Raw genomic sequence first — 17,423 nt, 5'->3', positions numbered from 1 at the left:
CTTGCCTCGACATCAGCAGCCTCAGCTGTGTCTCCTTCTCTTCTCTCTTCTTTCAGTGCCCTTGGCAATAAGGGACAACTCTCCCAGTTCTGCAGGCAATCAGAAATAGCACCACCCAGCAGCCCACACACACTTCTAATTCACTCATTAGCATCCATCCGAATAGTCAAACATTCAAGCTTTTATTAAGGCCTCCTATGTGCCAGGAGAAACAGAAGATAAACAATGTTCCTCCACTCGTACAGCATTTAGTCAGGGAAAGAGAGAGATTAAATAAAAAGCAAGGTACTTATAATAATGACAAGGGTATTAAAGGTAAGAGGTGCTGTAAGAATGCACACAGGGACCCTAAACTATCTTGGAAGTCAGGACAGGCTTCTCTGAGGAAGCTGAGCTGCTGAGGCATGAAGAGAAGTGTTCCAGGGGGAGGGAACGTTCAGACGGAGCCCCTGGTTGTTAACGTGTAAGCTCACTCCATTCGCAGACAGAGACAATCAAGCAGAAGTGAACTGCCACGCCGGAGGGGCCTGGGCCTTTGTCCAGGAGGGACATGAGACAGCTCCAAGGCCTAGAGGAGAGCCCGGTCACCTGTCCAAAGGGGCCTTTACATCTTTTATCTCCCGTCCTCTGAACCATGCTGTCCCACCTCAGTGGAAGAGCTCCGCACAGCGGTGTGGGGAGACTTTACTTCTGGCTCCAAGTTCATCCTCAGTTTGCTGGGTGGTTCTACAGAAATCCCTTCCACTCTCTGGTTTCAGTTTCTCTACCTAAGAGGAGGGACTGGATTAGCACAGTGTTTCTCCACTTTTTTTTTTTTTATTAAACCCATACTCCCTTTTGGATGAATATACAAATGTCATTTTTATCCTGTAGCACAGGGGTGTCAAACTCATTTTCACGGGGGGCCACATCAGCCTCGCAGTTGTCTTCAAAGGGCCGAAATGATTTTAGGACTGTATAAATGTAACAACTCCTTAACTGTTAAGGAGTTTAAATTACATTCAGCCCTTTGAAGGCAACCGTGAGGCTGATGTGGCCCCCCGTGAAAATCAGTCTGACACCCGTGTGTAGCACCTAAGACAAGCCATTAAATCATTTTCCAAATCAAAAATTATAATATTAAATAAGCTTTTAAAACTACATATGAAATTTAAGAACTAAGCAATATTCTGTCCTTAGATGTCTGCTGGAGATAACCTTGAGGAGGGAGTGAAGAAAGGTCTCCAAGTTTCCCCTTCTCCTGTTCCCAGTAGGTCACTGTCCGGCCCACATGAGCCCCTGGCCACCAGTACTTATCTCTAGCCTCGCTTCTGTTATGCTTTCCAGGAAAAATTGGCCAGGTCCTGAACAGAAGCACTGGGTCGTCCAAAAAAGAAGGAAAAAAAAGACATGTTGTGGAAGATTCTTTTGAATGATAATTTCCAGTGATGCTGGGAAACAGACACTTTGAAGGAAACAAACACCATTCCCGGGGACAATTTAGCAATATGAATTAAAAGCCTTAAAAATGTTCATCTCATTTGAACCACTGATTTCACATTTAAGAATTTACCCTCAAACATAAGTATGGATAAACACAAAGGTTTATCCACAAGGATGTACATTTCACCATTTTTATAACAGCAAATAATTGAAAGCAACCTAACCGTACAACAATAGATGGGCCACAGTGGCATATATGCAACTGGAAAGATGATATATAGAATATTGACTGTTGAATCAAACAAAACCAAGGTTACAAAACAAATGCCCCAATTGCGTGTGTGTGTGCGCATGTGGGGGATGGGGGGTGGGGCAGGGTTTGTAAACACCTATGGTGGGGCTGCGCCGTGTCTTTTCTCTTGCTGCTGGACTCAGAGCCTACCCCTGGAGCAGAGTGTGATGCCACTGTGACACGTGACCCTCACAAATGAATCTATTAACCCATATTAAAGTTTACAGAAGCTTAATATTAACACAGAATGCAATAATCCTTATGGGCAGGCAGGAACGGAGTCCCATCCTTTACCTCCGTCCACTCACCGTTAACAATTTGACAGTAACCTTGCAGAGAATGTGGGTTTTCCCCAGACTCTTCGTTTCACAGAGATGTTCCACCTGTTCTTTCCTTGCATCTAGTTCAGTGGTTCTCACACTTCAGAGTGCATAAAAATGACTGTCCATGGTGGTTTGGGACAATTTTGACTTAATGACATTTTTTCCCCTTGTACCCTGAGTTTCTAAACTAATCATTGTATGAAAGGGTTAAAAAAATGACAACCAGATGAATATTCACCAAAATGTTAACAATGTTGGATTTTTATTTCCTTCCTTGGGATTTTCAAGTTGCCTAACAATAAGCATAGATTACCTCAGTAATCAGAAAATAAAATGCTGTTTAAAAATAAGTGCGTTAAACATTCTCCAAAAAAATACTTTTCAAGGGGGTGACTCTGACCGTGCCCTTCATATCGCTGCCCTCCGCAAGCTCTGATACCATCCCAGTTGGTGTCCCAACACCCAAGGACAGACTGTACATCGTCGCTAGGATACCATGCAGGAAAAACTGGCAAGAAAATTATTTTTACATTTACCTCCTGGCTGTGCTTATAATAACGCTTAGAAGCTCACACTAACCGATCTGCAATGAAGCAGCCATGACCGACCGTCAGCTAATGGGTCTGTCCCTTACCTCTGAAGCTCTTTACCAAATAGTCTTAATAAGCTGAGAACCTGTAAGACACATACCATTGGCCCTAAGGACCAAGAACTATTCAACCTGCTTTTCGCAGACGTGGTGGTGCCGCCGAGCACACTGGCAAGGGCTAGGAGAAGAAGAATAGATCATAAATCAGAGGGGGCTCAGCCGGCTGGACAATCTGTGCCTCAGTCTCCCTCTGAGGGAAACCACCCAATAAAGCTCTACTTTTCTCTGAAGGGGGTGGACACAAAAGCACCAAGACAAAGTGAATAGCATCATTTCTGTGTAGGGTGTTATTATTTAAAGAAAATATATGCTGGCACTTTGTGGGGGGAGCTGGCTAATTGTGGGTCCTTTGGCACAAGGCTGATAAACAGCAAGTGGCCTCACATTTCAAGCTTTCCAAGAACCTGGAGTGCTCACAAACCAGGGGAGGGAGCCGAGGTGGGAAAGATAACTGCGCTGACTTTCTCTGGTGATACAACTCAGGAACTCCTAAGTTGAGGATGGAAGGCAGCTGGGATTGAAAGTCCAAGCTGGGGGCCCGGGTTCTCAAAACACAGTGGGCAAAACCCACCAGGGCAGGATCTAAGGATGAGGGATGCTTGTGTTATTTGGCCTCTTTAATTCAATAATCACTTAATCCCCTACCAGGCATTGCAACTACCCAAATTCTCATCTCGAAATAAAACACATGCCTTCCAAGCCAGCCAGAACTGTCACTGGGTTACATTTTAAATCCACCTAGAGTCTAATAAAGCTAATTTTACTATGTCTATTAAAACACAGAGCCTTTGTTTAGAGAGTGAACAGAGGGGAGGAAAGCACAGACATCAAGAGCTAAGAATTCTGATTATTCCAGAGTTGTTTCTGGTAAGGAAGCAGTAAGAACAAACCTTATTTTTAAAAATAACCTCAACAGGGTCTGGTGGACCAGAAGGTCCACCCTGTACAGTGCTCCAGCCGCCCTGGGAGCAGGCCAGCCCTCCACAGCCCGGCAACAGCCCAGGGACAGAAATGAAGCACCTGCTTCGCCTCAGTGCGAAGGGCGAACATGCTGACCAAGGACGCCAATGGGCCTTGGAGCTTGAGGATCACTAGTTGGGAAAAAAGCCCATTTGCCCCAAAATCGAAGACTGAAAGCCACCCAACGAGAGTTTTGATAAAATGAATAATTAATAAGTAAATATACAGGGAGGGGGAAAGTAGATAATAATAATAAAGCATACAATAATGAATAAATAAATAATAATTCAAGAATAAACTCTGTGTTTCACATATTCACAACTGTACACTTACTTTGCCCACACCTAGAGAGCTTTACAGATTATTTTTTTAAAGCAAGAACAAAACACCCAGTTAGCTAGAACTAGTGATCTCCATACATTTGCTTTAATCAGAAAAACTTCAGGTAATTGTTTACAAAAGCAGATTCCAGGGGCCCATCCGCAGAGAATCTCCTGGCAAAAGTCTAGTGTGAGCCCAGGAATCTGCATTTCAGCAGGCAGCCCAGGTGATCTGGCTGCTGGTAGTCTGGAGCCCACTGAGATATTCAAAGCTAAAAGGCTAACACACCTGTCTTCACGTACCTCCTAGCAGGCGCCCCCCAAACAGGCTTGAATCAATTCATAATTGAAGCAGAATGAATCCAATCCATACCTCTTGTGAAATGTCAACAGAATTACAACAAAACTAGAGTGTGAAGATTGGAAAAAGAAAAATACAAGTAAAGGGACACAGCACATGGGAAGTCCTCTAAAACGGATGTCTTGTAAAAGGATGAGGATGCTGTCCTTTTAATACCTGTCTAGTCTCACCTTGTACTCATAAGCCAGGCATAAACTAAAACTCCATGGACTCAGCCAGACCTGAGTTAAAATCTGGGTTTATCCACTTAACAGCTGGGTGGCCTTGGATAAGTTTTGTTCCCCACCCCCGCCCCAGATCTACCAATTTCTCAACTCGAAAATGGGATTAGAAACATCTACCCCACAGCACTGCCACGGAGATGAGATCACAGAACTGTGCAAGTGCACGAGGCACGGTAGGTGCTAAACAAACGGTGGCCCTCCCTCATGCCACGAATAACATTCCCCGGGGCTCGTAAGAGTCCGGTGTTGTAGGCATAGGACATACAGTAGTCGCAACAGAGACAGAAGGACAAGAAACTGATAATAAACAAGAGGGCAAATAACTTCAGAGATGGTATTTGATGTGTGCTCTGAAGGAAATAAAAACAGTCATGGGTCAGAGTGACATGGGTGCATGTATAGCAACAGCCTTAGATGTGCCATTGAAACTAGGACTTGGGGGAGGAACGGTGTGGGTACGAGAACAGGTAGGAACAAACCAAACCCACTCCTGCAAGGCAGGAACAGTGAGGCCACAGCTCAGTGGCCACTGGGGCGGGCAGTACAAGATGAAGCCTGGGGTGTCAAAGAGCGAATGTTAAATAAGGCTCGAATACCTGGTGAGAATTCAGATTCTCTTCCCAAAGCAGTTGGGAGTCATGGAAGGTTTTAAAAGCAAAGACAGTGCAATGAAAGAGGCATGATCTGATTTGCTTTTTAAAAAGACTTGTAGCTATTATATGGAGAAGGGCCGGGGGATCTGGGACAAGAAATAAAAACTAATGTTACTTTAGTGCTTAACTATGCGCTCTTAGCTATCCTAAGAACTTTATGTGTATGATCTCCTTTCATCCTCACGGAAAGTTTTCATATGAGTACTACCACCATCCCGATTTCACAGGGATAGTGAGGCCAAAACCCAGGCACAGAGAGATCAGGTAACTTGCCCACCACAGTAAGCGGAGGGAGGACCCAATACGCAAACCCAGCTGGTCTGACTGCAACGCCTTTGGGAAGAAGTGGGGAGACTAGGTAAGAAACCATCGAGGAGCAGAGGCAAGCGAGGGCGGTAGCTGGCAAGATGGCAACAGTAACAGTGCTGAGAGGGATTCAGCTGTGAGAAAGATCCTGGTGGTGGGCCAACAGGACTTCCTGGTGGGATTCATGATAGGGGTAAAGGAAAGAGAAAAAGAAAAGATGACTCCCGAGGTTTTGGTTTGAGCAATAGAGGGGAAACAGTTTCCTGGGAGGATTAAGCCTGGGGGGAAAAACAAATCAAAGAGAAGGTAGGTATTACAATGAATCAAGCCCTGACTGGTGCAGCTCATTTGTTACGGGCATCATCTCATAAATGGGAAGGTCGTGAGTTCGATTCCTGATCAGGGCACATGCCTGGGTTGCAGGTTCCGTACGCAGTCAGGGCATGTGTGAGAGACAATTGATAAATTGTCTTTCTCTCTCACCTCAACGTTTCTATCTCTCTCTCCCTCTCTTCCCCATCTCTAAAATCAGTAAGACTGTCCTTGGACGAGGATAAAAAAATAATAATGAGTCAATAACTGTGTTTTGGAGACCTTAGGTTTGAAGTGTCTGATAGACACCCCAGTGGAGATGCCCAAAGGCAGTGAGCTGCAGCAGCGCCCACTAAGGGAGAGGTCAGGGCTGGAGAGGAAACCAGTGGTAGCCCACCAACCCGCGACTCCCTACTCCGTGTAGGTGCGTTTGTGAGGGCGGGGAAGGAGGGCTCCCTCTGGCTGGTTGCAACTAGCAAGAACAAAACCACATCTCAGCACAAGATTATGAATTGCTCTGAGGCTAATCACCCTGCCCAGCCCCACACACTGTCCAGTGAAGTCTTCATCCCAGCCCCATCCTCGAAGCCAGCCCCCTGGGAGTCCCTGTAGGCAGCATTCTTTGAAGATGACCTCCGGGATGCCAGCTCCCCACAAGGCAACACAGAGTCTGGAGGTCCTGGAGGAGAGGCTGGAAATAGCAGCCATGCAAGGAAGGTTATCAGGCATCCTGCCGGCCTGTGAGGAGGGGGCTTCTGCCCAACTCTTCCACTTCAACACTCCTTTTTCCAGTCACCCTATCATCGAAGCCTCTCCGGATGTGCGTCCCTGGAACTGCTCACAGGGCCTGAGTGCGATGAGAGTGACAGGGCTTCCAAAATAAGCCTCCGGCACTCGGGCTCCCCAGATGCCCGGCTGGCGTCCAGGCTACAGCATTTCCAGAAAAACAGCCCTTGATAAAATACTTTCGGTATTGACACCTCCCTGGCTCAAAGGAACTGGGGGGTGTGCTGGAGGTCAGGTAGAGGTTGGAAGAAAGAAAAGGCAGTTTTTAAAGTTTAGCTGAAATGTCAGGAACACGAAGCAGCCCATGTTTACACAGAGCTTTCCAAACCCGAGAGCAGCTTCCAAGTAGCTTTAAAAAAATTGGCTACATGGACTCGTCCAATGAAATCAGAAATAGTACCAGGCTGTTCTCACTCTCCTTGTGTCCTTAGGCTTAATCTCCTAATATAATTTATACTCTCAGTGGTGCTGATTGGTTTATTTTTTATTTATTTTTTATCCCTATCTCATAAGCTGCCTCAAATCCACTCTGGACTAGGATAAAACGATAAGAGAAGTAAATACTGTATTTTGCTGTGTATAATGTACACTTTTTTGCCTAAGTTTTTGAAGGAAAAATGAGAATGTGCATTATCCATGGGTAGTACTAATTCTGTACCTTCGATAATAAATGTTTTTAATTCTTTTGCTTATGCATTAAAAGTGTAACTCTAGAAAACAATAATGATATCCATATGCAAAATAATACCCTTTATTATACAAAAAACAAGTATCTAAGTATTAATTAATTAATTAAAAAATTAAAAGACTTTTTTCCCTGAAAGTTTGAGCCAAAAACATGGGTACACATTATACACAGCAAAATATGGTAAACAGCACACAGTCTTGATATATTAAACTCTCAGATCCTGTCACTAATTAAGGTTGTTTATTGTGGATATTAATTGGAGGTTAGAGAAAGGAAATACACAAAATAATAGTGTAAAACACTTCTAAAATTTGGTCTCCTTTTGTTAAAAAAAAGAGAGTCTAGCAATAACTAGCACCTGCATTTTTCATATTTTTTTCTGTCCCAAACTGCCTAAGTAGTAATTTATAGGGAAAGTGGGGGAAATCTTATGTCCTACCTATATGTGGATGCTTTTGTGGCTCTTACCATAAAAACCAGAAAAGACAGGACACCAGGTCAATAACTGTGCTACTTCATCTTCCAAAGAAGACTTGTCAGAGCCACAGAAGGAAGTCAGAACGGAACAGGACTCAACCTAAACCTAGCCCCGAAGCTGGGGTCTGCCGGGCCTTTTCTGGGGTGGGGGGTGCACAGGCATGTCCGTGCTCACTGCTCTTCTCAGGTGGCCTTCTTAGCGCAGAGAGAAGCCGTTCAGTGTGAAATCGCCAGCAGTCTGGGCACACGACTTTGGAGACAGAAAATGATTAGGTTTTCTAAATCACTGACATGAGCCAAAACCCTTCCTGAGACTAGAGGGCCAAAGATAGAATGAAATCCTTATCACATTTACAAAGAGCCCCTTAAGTGCCTGCTTCCGGAACACTTTCTCTCTAAACATAAACCTGAATGTAGCAATTATTCAGCGCCCCATGTGTAGGCAGCAAATGTTTTTGAGAAGGATCATTTTCCAGGGAGTGAAGGGAAAGGGGTATTTTTTAAAAAATATTTTATTTATTTATCTTTAGAGGGGAAGGGAAGGAGAGAGGGAGAGAATATCAATGTATGGTTGCCTCTTGTGCATCCCCTGCCGGAAACTGGCCTGCAACCCAGGCATGTGCCCTGACTGGGAATTGAACCACAACCCTCTGGTTCGCAGGCTCGTGCTCAATCCACTGAGCTACACCAGCCAGGGCGGGAAAGGGGTATTTTTGACCTGCATTTTCTATCACCAGAAATCAATGGAACAGTGATCTGGCCACTCTGGAGCAAGCAGTGATGACAGATGCTTATAATGCTCGCCCTGAGGACTTGCAACTTCCTGGAAGAACAGACAGATCCAATTGTGCCTTGTTGCAGTTTGAAATGTGTTTTATTGCCTTCTCATGTTTTGAGGGTTGACACTCTGTGCAGTGCACGGCAGGTGGCAACACCGAGCCATGAGACTACCCCATTTGCCAGCCTTCCTGAATAAAACTTAATATCATAATAAACCCCACTCTAAATATTAGGTCCCTATTAAAATAGTCACAACAGGCACAAAGTAATTAAAAATACACGCCTGACAAATTCGGAATCAAAGGCACCATCGAATACTTCCTGGCACACTGTCACGTCACACCTCCACTCCCCCAACTGTTGTGCAAATCCAATTATTCCTTGAGACTACAGAATTGTGCCTCTCTTCTCCCTTTTCTCCCTAGTGACTTTTATGAAAATAATATTCAACTTTCATGAGCCTGCACTTCAGGAGACAGTGTGACAAGAGCAATAAACACATTCTCAGTGCACACACACACAAAAAAAAAACCACACAAAAAAACAGGGGAAATGACTTCTGAGACCACCTCTGCCAACCCCAGGTGTGGGCTTTCTTTCCTCAAACTCCAGAGAGATCGGAATGTAACAGCTGTCAGAAAGCAGCCATGGCCTGTGCCAGAAATACCCTTGCTGCGCAGCTCTAATTGCCAGGAGATAAAAACCCATAACTCACACAGACACTTGTGGCTCGGATTCAGACACAGCAGGCAGCAAGGAAAGAGCATGCGCTCTGCCATCAGACAGACCTACCTTCTGACTCTTAGCAGCTCCGTGACCTTGGGCAAGCTGCTTGCCGCCCCTGAGCCTCAGTCCCCTCATCTGGAAGGACCGGCAGCTACAGTACTGAGTGCCGACTGCGGGGTTGGGCTTAGGGCAGGTGCACGAACACTGGAGTTGTTATCATGAACAATCTCGAAGGGTACAGCCATGGAAAATGAACTTGGAGACATCTTGAGAACCGTGGTGTTCGAGTTCTCTGGACACAAGCCAGTTTACACCCTTCAAAGGACCTCAGTTTTCTGGGAGAGTGCTGCCGGTACTGCATAAAATCCCTGGCTGCTTTTGCCTTATTTATTTGTTCAAACAGGTATTTACTGTGGGATTACAGTGTGCCAGGATTATGCCAAGCACTGCGGATAATACAGCTCATGAGACTTAGAATACAATGGGGAAGACAAGCTTTCAAAATAATCTCACGAGCAGATGTAAATGTACATCTGCGGTAAGTACTACAAAGGAGAGGTACGTGGCCATCTATAATGCGGCCCCCACCAATGAGGAAGCTGGCCCAGTCTGAGGAGACGCCGGATGATGAGGGCTTTATGAGACAAAGAAGAAAGCTGAAGAGAACCCTGTTCTACACACCTTTGGTGGGCCCTACGTAAAAGATTTAACTCAAAGGAACAAACTAGGAAGCACTTAGCTTCACCTTAAAGACTAGGATGATTTTCTTCTCTAACCGTAAAATCCAGAAAACCTACTCTGTTCCCTTTTTGTTTTTGCTGCCAGGAAGCTCCAAGCCAAATGTGAAGCTCAGCAATACGGCATGCATACTTATATTCTCCCCATTCCCTGTGGCTTGTCTTCTTCGTCTTGTATTTTCTCTGGTCCTGAGTTCAAATTCCTATTTTCATTTTTTCACTGCATCTAGTGTTCCCGAATCTTTGGTGGAAGGAGGCAGGATACAAATAGAGATTCAGTAAGGCTCTTCTCAAGCTAAGGGGCAGAGATGGAAAGAATTGACAGAGTGTCCCTTGGTGGCCCTGCCTGGCGTGTTCCCCCAGAAGCAGAGAAAGGCAGGTGGCCTGGTCCAATTTCACACAAGCAATGCACTCCGTGTGATTTATGGGATCTAGTAGGATCATGCCTTTCCCCCAGAGCAACTATTTATCACGTTATATTTCTACCCTAACAGGCAACTCTCCTTCTGCTCATTTTTCTCTGAAACATTCGCTGACCTATATTTACAGTGAATCTACATTCTGGATATTCCAGGACAGGTGTTCCCACCTTCCCATCCCCCTTCTCCCCAATATTCTGTTCAACACAGGCAACTCTAATATATATATAACTGGCCTCTTCCCCTTGTACCTCTGAAAAGCATGACATGTGAGGTCTGTATGGAAAAACTCCAACTACTGTTAATATAACAAGAAGAGTTTGTGCAACATTGATGTAACCTGGTAGGTAGCTGAGGAGAGTGGAGTGGAATGTGCATGTGTGAACAATGATGACTTCACTGTACTAGTCCGTGGGGGAGGTAGACACGATTGAGTGAGCATTTGTGCTGTGTGGCCATCACATTCAAAATGAGCAAGTAGAGCAACAAATCTGCATCATACTTTGCATTAAGCTTGACCATTCCTCCGCAGAAACTATCTGAATGATTCAGAAGACCACAGCTATGGGCAACTGGCAGCTTCATCACGACAATGCGCCCGCTCATGCATTGTGCCTCGAGCAGAGATTTTTGGAAAAGCATCAAATCACCCAAATGATGCAACCCCCGCCCTACAGCTCAGATTTGGCACCCTGTGACTTCTGGCTTTTTCTAAAACTAAAATCACTGTTGAAAGGGAAGAGATTTCAGACCATTGATGAGATTCAGAAAAATACAACAGAGCACCTGATGGCACTTTGGAGAATTACGAGAGGTCCCAAGGTGCCTACTTTGAAGGGGACTGAGGCATCATTGTCCTGTGTGCAATGTTTCTTGTATCTTCTTCAATAAATGTCTCTATATTTCATAGTACATGCTGGATACCATGTGGACAGACCTCATATACATACAAATCCTTCATCAGATCATACAGCCCAATTTTGGGATCAGAAAACAGTCACTCTCCTCTTATGATGAATTAACATTCCCATGTTGAAGGTTAAAAGCAGACTAGGGATGAGAAGGGGGTTTGGAAGAGGCCATTACCTTTTTCATTACCTTTTTTCAATGGCCTTTTCAAAAAGGCAATTACCTTTTTTTGCAGTGTATCTGCACCTCCTTAAAAAGAAAAAAAAAGGATGGGCCCCAGCTCCACTGGTTAGAGCATCACCACCCCCAACACCCAAAACTGCAGCTTCAACGGTTGGCGGGGTGCGAGCCAGAGGCAACAGATGGGTGTTTCTTTCTCTTTCTCTCTCCCCTCTCTCTAAAATTAATAAACACATCCTTAGGAGAGGATTTTTTTTAAAGAATGTGCTATAGCAACAGAGTCTAACCCATTCCGGCGCTCTCTCCTCCATGAGACAAGCTTTTGCACAGACTTAGACAGTGTTAAAAAATAATAATAACATAAAATAAAGGATTTTCTATAAGTAAAAAGCCCATATGTTGTCAAAAACTCCATCCCTCTTTCAGGGAAGAGGAAATCTTCATAAATGATTATTAGACATAATTCCAAGAACTACAGATTGTGGCTCCTCTTATTCGGTCCTGGGACCCTTTATACAGTGAAAATTGTAAACTGTCTCCCCCAGGAAAAAACACACAAACACAACACTGGATGTTTGGGGGGATCCAAGGACCTCCTGAAAGTCCATTTATGAACCTCTTCGGCGGACTCTCCCTAAGAGCAGAGCAAACACCCAAAGGTGCCCGAGACGGCAGAGTGGCAAGAATACCTGAAAAAAGGTAAATACTATAAACAATAGTTATATGTAATGTCAATAGAAGTGATGAAGGTTAATTACATGTGAAATTATTTTTTAGAAATTACTTTAGTGGGTTTTTTAAGTGGGTCAATTTAAAGAAAAACGCTGTATGGCTGTTGTGAAAGTGCAGAGGTAGAACGAAGGCCTAACACTTAGGGCGCACCGCAGAGGGGAGCCACCACATCTACACCTAAAACCCGTCAATAGAGTCTAAAAGGCATCACACGGGCGTGCCAACCCAGACTACACAACACCAGCAGGAGCCCTGGTGTAAACTCTGGGCCTTGGGTGATTGATCACCGGTGTCGCTGCAGGTTCACTGACTGTAACCAATGTACCCCTCTGGTGAGGGATGTTGATAAGGGGGGAGACTGTGGGGGGGCGGTTAGTGCTACATGGGAAATCTTCTTACCTTCTGCTCACTTTTGCTGTGAACCTAAAATTATTCTAAAGCATGTATTTTATATTAAGTCACTCTCATAAAGCAGCTCATTCAAGGCCATGGTTTTTTCCTTTTCTCTTCCCTCACATTCCCCAGAACAGTGAGCTTGGCAACACGTAGGCCCATGCCACTGCTCCTGCTCTGGGCCTGCCTTCTGTGACGGGCCAGAGGATTCCTGGTTTGCTGCAAAGGTCACCAAAGGGAAAAGGCAGCCCTGGCCCAGGAGAAGCATGTGGGGTGGACGAGCCGGGGATTTTCCTGAGCTGCTGGGCAGAGATTAATCAACCGGCTTGAGGTGACAAAGACTAGATGCACCTCCCTGACATCCGGTATCTGATGAGACCCAGGCATCTCAACAGGAAGTGAGCCAGAAACCCAGGATATCCAACAGGGGTGCCAGGTTTGCCAAACCAAAGCCATGGTCCCTGGGGGCTGAGCAAGGAGGACAGGGAAGGCCCCCGGAATGGGTCTGTCTGTGTGGGTCTGTCTCCCCCTTCGCAATCCATCAGCATCTTAGGACTACTCATTCCACATACATCTTCCCTGCTGGGCTAAAGCTTCCAAGAGGAGAAGGACCACTTGTGTCTTCTTCTCAGCCCTGCACACCCAGGCCCAAGCCCAGTGCCCAGCACATAGTAGGCACTTCGAGAGAATGAAAGAACCGGGCCACTCTGGCAAGGGGGAAAGAAGCACCCTACCACTCCTCTTTCTGCCCCCTGCTGGCTGGCTGGCAGGTGTGCGTGCCCAGGTGTGCTCAGGAACTCATTCTTCTAAACGCAATTAAACTGCCCGGCATACCAAGTTTTTTTAAAAGATAATTATTATTTTTTTAAAAAGAACAAATGAGTTTAACAAACACAGTGCCTTTGCTTTTTCATGTCCCACAGGCATGTCCAGGGTGGCAAATGAAGCTGGAAGAGGGATTGAGACCAAAATTAAAACTGGTTGTGGCTTCCCCAGGGCTGGCCAAGTGGTCCAGACCCAGGCGCGCTCCCCTGCTAGCCAAGAAGGGTGCCTAAGGCTGAGTGTGGCACCAGCTCCCAGGTGCCCTGACTCTGCATCAATGGTGTGGTGAAGGAGTGGCGTGCCTCTGTCCAACTCAACCCTAGCGCCTGCCTACAAGAAATAACTACACTCAGGAGAAGGAAAGTACTAGAAGCAATGTCAAACTGAGAGCCTTGCCTGGCTGGGTGGGACAGTAAGCCTCTTACCCAGTTCCTTCAAATGCAGATGACTAAACAGAGGCTCCATAGACTTAGAGCTGAAAGCAAACTTCAAAGCCACGTACCCACATCATCTTCCCTTCAAAACATTTCTGCAGACTGGTTTTCCAGCTTGGATACCCTCACTGATGAGGGACTCACTACCTCTCAGGAAAAACGACTCCATCTTTGGGCAGCCTTATTGAAAGTCTGGCTCTCTACTGTTGTTCTCTAAAAAAGAAGATGGTTTCCAAGGCACTCATGAACAATCTAGCTCATGGAGAGCGGCACCAGAGGGGAATATGACCCAATTTCCCCTTCCATCAGTCTGGGGAACTTGTAACTCAGAACACTGACCTCAAGAATCTCTAGAACTAGAAGCAATGGCAAGAACAGCTAACAGTTACAGAACACTTGTTATGAGTCAAGTATATGCTAAGAGCTTCATAGACATTATCTCATTTAATATAACATTTAATAGTCACACTCTAGTTTGAACAAGATATTATCTATCAACTCCTCTACCTGAGGGAATGAAGCCCCAGAGCATTAACACCATTTCCCCAAGATGGCCGAGTGAAGAGATAGATGTGCTAGGAATAAAACCCAAGGTTTCATATTTGCTTTGTTTTGTTTAGCAGAACCCTTTTTAAGGGTTTTAATAGAACCCTTTTTCTATTAAAGAAATAGAATCTTATTGTCAAAACCCAATAAATAAAATCAAGCAGCACTGTGGAAGATCTCAAGAAGTAGACATACTCTGATCGTCACAATCAGCAAACACATCTTGAATTTCTCTACTAAAAATGATCTCTCTCAAAGAGAGTTTTGTTCTTTGTTCACTGCTGTGCCCAGTGCTTAGAATAGCGCCCGACACACAGAAGCACAGAACAAACACTGCTGACTAACTATAACCAACCTTCACAAAGCGTTTGCAACATCCCAGGTGCTGTTCTAAGGATCTTACAGGTCGTAGCATGACCGACCTCACAACAGGTTCTATTATCCCCATTTCACAGATAGAAAACTGAGGCTCGAAGCGGTCCAAATAGGTTTCCCAAGGTCACACAGCTAGTAGGTAGCAGAACTGGAATTCAAACTGGGGTCAGACCCTGTGTCTCTTCAACTATACAGAAACATTTTGTTCCTTTAATTACAAAAAATAGATCTGGGGTCCACAGAAGAGAGACTGCCACAGACAGAGTTAATGGCAGGGAACCTTGATCTTCAGCTGGGCTTTTACCACCGACTGTTTTTGCACCCTGATGTCCATCTTGCCTTTTCACTTCTCCTTTTTATGTCTCCTAATTCCACCACAAGGCAGATGTTAAGAGTTTGAGCACTACCATTTTCTAGACAAAGAAACTGCTCGCAATTCCCAGAAATGCTGCCATTTTGAGAAAAATTCAGTAACTGGTGCCCACTCCCTCCTGGCCATTGCTTAGGAGCTAAATCTGCTTTTCTCAGCTTGGCCATGTNATTTTGTTCCTTTAATTACAAGAGAAAGATCTGGGGTCCACAGAAGAGAGACTGCCACAGACAGAGTTAATGGCAGGGAACCTTTATCTTCAGCTGGGCTTTTACCACCGACTGTTTTTGCACCCTGATGTCCATCTTGCCTTTTCACTTCTCCTTTTTATGTCTCCTAATTCCACCACAAGGCAGATGTTAAGAGTTTGAGCACTACCACTTTCTAGACAAAGAAACTGCTCGCAATTCCCAGAAATGCTGCCATTTTGAGAAAAATTCAGTAACTGGTGCCCACTCCCTCCTGGCCATTGCTTAGGAGCTAAATCTGCTTTTCTCAGCTTGGCCATGTGACTGCCTGGCTGGGCCTCACACTGTAATTGAAAAACATCAGGGGAGAGAGAGAAGGCAGAGGGCTAAGGAGAAGCGAAAAGTGGTAAGAGAGCGGAGCTCTCATTGCTGTTTCATAGCAGTTTCACCCCCAGCCTACAGTGAAAAAATGAGTTGCAGCGTCCACCGTAAACTGGCGTCTGGGCTTTGCAGCTTTGCAATAAAAATCCAATCCAAGCAAAATCATTTCACCACTTACGCCTTTTTTCTTGCCCCTCCTAGAAATGCTAGAAGACTCTCTCTTTTCAAACAGTAGAGAAGCCACAGATGCCCTTGAGAGTGAATTTCATGAAATTCCCACTCTTAAAAAAGCACCGCGATAACAAACAGCACTGCAAACATCCAAGGTTGAGTTCAATGATGCCGAATAACTGTTCTAGATGTAAAACCTACCCTTTGAATCTGCAAACAAGTTAACTACGTAAAGGGTGTGAACTTGCTCCCAAGACTGACTTCAAACCTAAAGCAGCACCGTCTGATGAAACGCCATGTGAGCCTCATGTGCAAGTGTGAACTTTCCAGGAGCCAGATTGAAAAGTGTAAAAAGAAACCAGGGGAATTAATTTTAATAAGATACTTTAACTCGCTGTATCTAGAATATTATCATTTTCAATATATAATCACTATCAATCAACATTGATACATTTTACATTCTTTTCTTATTTATAGATTTGAGAGGGAGGGGGAGGGAGAGAGAGAAACACTGATTTGTTGTTCCACTTGTTTGCACATTCATTGGTTGACTCTTGTATGTGCCCTGACCAGGGATGGCACCTGCAACGGTGGCATAGGGCACAACTCTCTACCCAGCCAGGACCTACGTTCCCTTTTCTAGTATTATTCTACATCTGTTGTGTATTTCAAATTCACAGCACATCTCAATCCAGACTAACTAACTGAATATCAAGTGCTCAAAAGCCACATGTGGCCAGTGACCACCCTCTAGGACAGTACAGACCTCAGGCTCTCCAGCCCCAGCCATCCATGCCTGGCACAGTCCCTCCCTCCACCTCATCCCCGGAAGCGTGCAGACAGACCTGACCTTGACATCACAGGCTTTTTAACGGTGATGAGCTCGCTGTCAGGCCAAAGCACAGGCTCTTGCTCCTACTTGACAACATAATATCCTGTCAGAATCAACCGCAGGCTTAAGAGATAAATGTCGGGAGGTAGTAACTCTGATTACATCATTATGGGAAGGATGGGTAGAAAGGATTATTATAATGAAAAAGATAGAAATGATAATCCCTGACATCAACTGAGCCCACACAGAAGTGCTCATCACCTCCTCAAATACTCTCACCGAATAACCCTGGCACTCCTGAGAGCCACGGGACCAGGAGGCCGCCCAGGTGGATGGCAGCAGCACCAGGAGAAACTGAGCCCAGGCACTGGTCCCAGAGCCCTGAGTTCTGACCCGGGCTCCCCAGCCCAGCCACCAGGCTGAACTGCCTGGAAGCATTTATTTAGACAGGGACTCCCAGGCCCTGCTCAGGTACACAGGAGCAGCTGGGGCAGAGGAGAAAGGCAGGACCCCGAAATCTGTGTTTTTAAGACATTTCCCAGATAACTCTGATGTTGCCTCTCTTTGGGAATGACCACAGCAAACCACCTTGCAAGCTTTAGAATGCCTGTCCTTTAAAAAAAGATCCACTGCGCAAGAACCCACACTTGACAAC

The 17,423-nt window shown here is 45.2% G+C and overlaps 1 protein-coding gene across 8 annotated transcripts in view; it reads right to left on the bottom strand.

Moving 5' to 3' along the window:
• PLEKHA7 (pleckstrin homology domain containing A7) overlaps positions 1 to 17,423 on the bottom strand; it is a 200,550-nt gene that overhangs the window by 127,226 nt on the left and 55,901 nt on the right. The window lies entirely within an intron of this gene.

Source organism: Sturnira hondurensis, unplaced genomic scaffold (assembly GCF_014824575.4).
Source record: "Sturnira hondurensis isolate 20B ecotype Veracruz unplaced genomic scaffold, ASM1482457v3 Scaffold0006505, whole genome shotgun sequence".
NCBI lineage: Eukaryota > Metazoa > Chordata > Mammalia > Chiroptera > Phyllostomidae > Sturnira > Sturnira hondurensis.
Note: the sequence above shows the minus strand (reverse complement) of the source record. Positions and strands in the feature narration are given on the sequence as shown.